This window comes from Montipora capricornis, chromosome 13, assembly GCF_036669925.1.
Source record: "Montipora capricornis isolate CH-2021 chromosome 13, ASM3666992v2, whole genome shotgun sequence".
Taxonomy (NCBI): Eukaryota; Metazoa; Cnidaria; class Anthozoa; order Scleractinia; family Acroporidae; genus Montipora; species Montipora capricornis.
In genome coordinates this window covers 48,008,949-48,015,895 of record NC_090895.1, presented here as the reverse complement: position 1 = coordinate 48,015,895, position 6,947 = coordinate 48,008,949, and the positions used below count along the sequence as shown (strand labels likewise).

Below are 6,947 nucleotides of genomic sequence, written 5' to 3'. Positions count from 1 at the left end.
TGCTGCTGCTGCAGCTGCTGCTGCTGCTGCTGCTGCTGCTGCTGCTGCTACTACTACTACTACTACTACTACTACTACTACTACTACTACTACTACGAGGGTATTAAGAGGATGAGTGCAATTAGATTAAAAGGAGTTGAAATAATTATTGTTGAATTTTAAGTGTTTGTAGAGAGTGTTGTTGCACTATACGTTACATGTACATGCTGCAAAAGCCGTAAAGCACATCAGCAGCATCATTAGGTTATTAAGAAAGCCACCTGCTTATCAGAAAATGGTGAGATAAATTTGTGTGACTCTTTCAGTGGCATAATGACAGTACAACTACGTTTATTCTATGTTCTTGTATGCTAAAAGTACAACATACTAACATGTGCCTTTAATCCTGTTTAGGAAAGAAAATTTAACATCAAGAGGAAGGGGAGAGAAATCCCCACTGTGTTCAAAGGAAAGTCATGGGTATTTACATGTACCAGTGCTTTTTGTATAAATTTATTTTACATTCGTGACCTTTCTCAAGTTATCTTTGCCCTGAAGCGATCTGATTGTAAACTTAATATATTGTATTAAGTACATGCACCTTTACAAACATGTAGGTAATGTTCTAGTGTTGGGTTAACCCATTCACCCCCAAACAACTGGCCTAAACCGCCCATACTTGGTATTTTACTATGTCTAACGCCAGACGATTTTACTCATCAATGAAGAACCCCCAGGAGTCAATGGGTTAATGTACATGTAGGTTTTGGATAGATAATGTTCTTATTCCAACTTTGGAGAGCATTTTATTTTCAAACATTCAGCTTGTTCATTGATGTAGTGCCCTGGTGTTATCATCATGCTTGCCTTGGCTGCACATCAACACTCCAAAACCAAAGATTCAAAAGAAGATAACAACAGTAAAGATCATGTTGCTCCATTTCAGTGTGCAATATGGTTTTAGACTGAGGAGAGACTAGGTTCATTACAGTTTTGCTCGTTGTTTAAGCAGCAGTGAAAGATAGACCTGAATATTTCAGACCTGAACAGGATTTGAAGCCTGACGGTCCTCAGCATTGCGGTTGCAGCTGTATCACAGAGGTCAGTTATCACATCCCATTCAGGCCTAGTTTTTTTCAGTTCAGGTCTGTCTTTTGCTGCTGAAAGCAGCAAACAAAACTGTGATGATCTTTCACTCATTTGCTTCTCCACAGTTTAAGTCTGTGAAATTCATATTACATTTCAAGGTTTTGGACTATTGGTAATATTTGTTGGTTTTGGATCAATATAATTATTGTTAATTAAATTAAAATGTTTTGATAGCCAAAAAACAATCAGATTCAAGATGATTGTAGGAATGAGTGCAGCAGTAAATAGACCAGCAGGTACGTGTAACAATGAATATGTGTATAAGTGCAATACTTACAAGTACTGATGCAGTTGCTGAAGAACGGTATCTGATCTGAGTAAAAAAATTAATCACATTCTTACACCAGTGGTCAGAAGCTGTAAAATTGGTGAATATGTTAAACTGTGTGAACCGAAACCACCTTTAAATTAACCCATGGACTCCCAGGGGTTTACCATTGATGAGTAAAATCGTCTGGCGTTAGACAGAGTGAAATACTAAGTCTGGCCGGTTTAGGCCGGTTTGGGGGTAATTATGAAGAAGAGCTCCCCGAAAAACCTGTCGGCCAACAGTTGACCGACAGGTTACCGACAGTCTACTGACAGCTAACCAACAGGTTACCGACAGGTAACCGACAGGTTAAGAAAAAAGAAAAATTGTGGTAAAAACGAGCAGTTGACGTGACATAACATTCCGTAATGGTGATGTATGACTCGCCAGACTTCACTGACTTACCGATCGACGGCAAAGTTGAAAGTGTGTAAAATACTGTTATCAGTTGTTATCAGTTGTTATCAGATGCGTATAGGATATATCACTTGCGTAATTTACAACACACCATACAATCTAAGAATCGCATTGGAAATTGTTTTAATCGAAAACTCGGCTAAAAAATCTGAAAACCATAAGCTACGTATCAATACACAATCGCATTGGAAATTGTTTTATTCGAAAACTCGGCTAAAAAATCTGTAAAACAATAAGCTACGTATCAATACAAACACTTTCGTTCAAATCGCCCTACAAGGTTAACCAGCAATGTGTGGTGTATGATTATCAATTTGATCTGTGCAGTGCTGAGTACATCAGTTACACTAGCCAGCACTCCATTAACATATTGATGAAAACCAATGGTGCGATGCTTTAACCAACTGAAATATGAAGCCACTGAGGATCATAGCTTCACTTGATTTCATAACTGCAGTTCAACATATATTTCTTTATTTATTTTTATTGAACACACATTAGAAGTTTACATTACACTTGAATACCAATAATGAAGATACATATAAAAAGAAAAAGAAAACAAATACAACTTATAATTATATGACATACAACCAAAACAGGATGTAATAGGCAGCTAATCCCATACTGACATGCAGGGCAACTGAGTGAGCAATCAAAGAGGGCGAAGAAAGTAAATTGAATCATGTAAATTTCTCCACCTTGTATTTAAAATTAATATTATTAACAAATTCAGACAAAATAATTTGCGCTCACTTTTAGCTTATTTGAATAGGTGTCATATGTCATGTATAAAAAAGTAAAGTTAAACTTTCTCACAGTTCCATGCCCAGCAAGGCTTTGCTTGAACAAGCCAAACACGATTTTTTTAGGTTCCGGATTAAAACTAGTATTGTTTGTGGCATTTAACAACCCCACCACTTGACGAGTTCAATATATGATTTGTTTCATATATCATTACATTCATTGGTTCATTCATCACGGGAACACTTGAATCCACAAATGACCAACAACCAACATCAGTCTCTTCATTAAGCTCAGTTGGTTAGAGCGTCACACCTGCATCGTGAGGTCATGGGTTCAAACTCCGTTGAAGTCCTGAATTTTTCAGACTTCTCTACGTAATTGACAAAAATTGCGTTGATAACTGCGAGGATCATTATAGCTCCACTGGATTTCATATCCGCAATACAATACATGGATCATTTCATACCTGTATATCATTTCATTCATAGAATTAAAACTGTTTTCGACCTTACAAGTAACTTTTTGGTATTGAAGAAATGCAATGGAAAACTAGTCTGTCTAAGTTACCAAGCTTGAACACACAATTGGACACTATCCACAGAAAACTTTTTGTTTAATTTGAACATACTTTACATGCATACATGTTAAGTACAACACTATAAAAATATGTGTTAATCGTTCCCATAACCTCACACATATAAATTAGTTACTAGGTTAAAGAATCTTTTTGTTACTTGAAAGTGATGTCATCACAGTCTGGGTGACAGTGAAACGTTGGGTAACACTAATTTATTTCGCTAATTTTTATTCTTACATGTAAAATTAATACTTCTGTCAGTATCTTAACCCTCTTTGATAAATCTTGATTTGTTGGGGGGATATGACATTGCTAATTCCAATTAGTTTTAGGGAGTGTTAAACCCATTTCAGCAATTTTGTTCTTAGCCAATAGATGTCTTGTTCGCAGTTTCCCTATGCTTTGTTGCACATAGGATACACAGTAATGCAGAATTGTTATTACTTAATATTGATATTCCATGTTTAATAATATACATGAAAAAATTACTCGATTCTGATTGTCTGAGAGCAGTGCAGTTCAAGTGTAATGCAGTGCGAAAAAAGTGTAATACCAGTGTAAATTACACATCGAAATTCTGGATTATGATTGGCTAATAAACAATACGCTTTGGTCAGAACCAATGAAAAGTTTTGGTTTCAAATTAAGCTTGTGCCTTGGATGGCGCAATTTTCCCCTGATTCAGGGTTCTCCTTATCAGGCGGTAACTGGTAAAATTTACTGCTTGTAAGAGCACTTGTTACCGCCTGCAAACACTCAGAAGTCGCTTATCCTTTGCAAAACGTCCAACTTTAAACAAATGATTTACTGGTTTGAAAAGGCCCCTTACCAGTTGTGCTGAAAACTAGGGAGAACCCTGCTGATTGCGTGATATGCGTGCGTTTCGTCTACTTAACCATCTCGATTTTTTTCATATAAGTTATTAATAAGTAATCACATGATTTTTCTCGTGCAATTTGGAATAAATAATCACGTGGAATTTGGAATAAATAATAACGAGCAATTTTTCAAAGACCTCAAATTGCACTAGCCATACAGGCTCGTGCGATTTTGGTCGTCTTTGAAAAAATTTGCTCGTGATTATTTATTCCAAATTACGCTGGAAATCACAATATGTGATTACCTAATAATGAAGTTGATAGAGAGGTCTTCAATTGACCAGCATTATCACGGTTGGACTGGATTAAGCATCAAATAGAAGCTGATGCAAAGGAAAATAATTTGCATTCTTCTGCATTAGCCTCTATTTGATGCTGATTTCAGTCCATATGTGAGAATATGAAACTTGTCTATTTATTGTAAAGTTGCCAAACCAATAAGACCAAAGTAAATTACACACCAGAATATTTTCTGAATGAAATACTGCACCTGTCAATTAACCATAAACTGGAGTAATATATCCTAGTCAGAATGCTAGCCAATCCAGTGCAGCTGCTGCTGCTAAGTATGGGACACCCACATGTAGAGTGACTAAGTTGCAATAAAATTATTGCTCTTAGCTTTGCATCTGACTGGTTGAAATATTCATAAAGTTTTTTTAAATTCCATTATAGATCAAACTTTAAACACTAGTCTTGTCGATAATTACTCTCAACAAAATTATAATCAACTGGGAAGCCCTACAAAAATGTTTATTAATTAAATATTTTTCAGTGCTAATTAGTTAATTTTTTAATGAAACATCTGCCTTTTGTACATTTAGGAAGTGTCAGACTATGAAAGTCAAAGATGAAAGAAAATAAAAGAAAAGGAGTTGGAGTAGTTGAAGACACGTTTTGTAAGTACAATGTACACACATCTTGACAACAAAAAAACTTTGCCAATTTCATTTTGCAATAGCCTTTACACAGCATTAGGACAGTTGATGGAGCATCATAAGCGCCTTGACAAACAGGAAATGTTTTCCATTTAAATAACATCAAGAAACATCAAGAAATGTTTTTGTTGTTTTTTATCGAATATTTTATGGCCTTCAATTTTTATCAAACACGACCAAACACGATCAAAGAGCACCAAAAAGGGTGGCCGAATGGTAAAATGGTTGGTCACCAAACATTATTTGATGTTGTTTAAATGCCAAACATTTCCCGTTTGGCCAGGCCCTAAGACATTCCCATTATAACCAACAAAGTCAAAGTAGCTAGCACATGTTTGTTAATACAAAGTCATTCTCTTTATGTATAATTATGTCAAGTTACTGTTACAGTAAATTGGTTATTAAACCCTGACAGGAAATGTTTGCTCTTCTGTTTGAAGGTTCCAGAAGATCAAGCAATTATGGTTGGCCTCCTCTACTTGAAGGCCAAAATTACATTTTTGTGGTCAAGTAAAGTCTTAAAAGTTGGGCATTCTTTACAACAGCAACTAGAATAAAAGTGATTTGTTAAGGTTGCTTGGACAAAGTTTGTTTGACGAAAATAATGTGCAAATAAAAAGTAAAGAATTTTAAGAAAACAACTAAACCTTTGAGTTTATAATACATGTTTCAACAGAAACTTCTGCCATCCTCAGTTAGTCAGAATACAGAGCGATGGAAGCCGAATTTATAATAAATAGAAAATGCTATTGTGAAAAAAATAGTAACAACTGAATGAAGTATTGCGTGAAGTTAAAGATAGTTTTAGATTGACATAGTGTAATTGTTGATTTAAAGAGGGTTGTTTCTCTGAATACAAATAGCCTCTTTTAACTTGAGTTGAAAACTGGTGGAGACGTGATCTAAAACGCGAAAACAATTTGCTGAACATGAGGCGTGACAATGTTCAAAACTCTGCAGATGTTTGATGTTTGTATTCTGACTAACTGAAGATGGCAGAAGTTTCTTTTGAAACATGTGTTATAAACTGAAAGGTTTTGTCGTTTTCTTTAAAGTCTTTATTTGTCTGCTGCTATTACGACCAAAGAAAGGGTAATAATGATGTTTAAGTAAAGATCCAATGTCATTTAATCAACTTTTGAAATCAAATAACGTATTAAGGCTGTTGTTTTGTGCCATTACATTGGCATTAAAATGAAAATTTACCCATAGTCATTGTTTATTAATGTTTATCAAGAATTAATGAACAATGAAATGAATGTAAATGCAATTATTATCTGTTAATGGTTATCAAGGTTATAAGTGTATTTTATCATCTACTTATTATCTGTTTATGGTTAGAAATGCATTTTCATCGGTGAAAATAAGACTATCACATGATGACCTCAATTATTAACATGTACTTCATTCGTATTTGAAGGATTGATAGAATTGTATATTTGATAAACTAAGCATAATATTTGAGTATCATTTTGCGAGGAAAATGTGGTATTTGATATATAGAGGATATTACATGGCCGCGCAGGGATACGAATTTTATAATCGAGTGCTGAAAGTATCTGTATTATATAGGTATTGATGAAATGTCTAGATTTAAAACAACTTGTTTTATTCGTTTTCGAAATGATGAAAAAATATTTCACCAACCACTAAAACACGCATGTTGTGTAACATGAAACAAGATATGAAAGTTATGAAAAACAAATCATGATAATGTAAAATTTGCAATAAAAATGTTAATGCAGTAGAGAAGAATTATATTAAAGACCAAAAGTATCGTACAATGAAGAGGAAGCTCGCGTTTTATTGGCTAATCGTGTTCGTTACCGTGACGACAGCTATATCCTCACATGTGAAAGATACAAATGATACGTTCACTGCACGTAGTGAAGATGTGATTTTTTAGTAAAAAGGAGAAATCCTGGTATTTCATCAGTATCTATATAATAACTAGA

General features: G+C 34.6%; 1 long non-coding RNA gene across 1 annotated transcript; it reads left to right on the top strand.

The window, feature by feature from the left end:
• The first annotated feature begins 405 nt into the window (after positions 1-405).
• Positions 406-5,567, top strand: LOC138029033 (uncharacterized). The gene is made up of 3 exons (XR_011127796.1): positions 406-459; positions 4,879-4,953; positions 5,433-5,567. It is a non-coding gene; the product is annotated as an uncharacterized lncRNA (long non-coding RNA).
• The last annotated feature ends 1,380 nt before the right edge of the window (positions 5,568-6,947 follow it).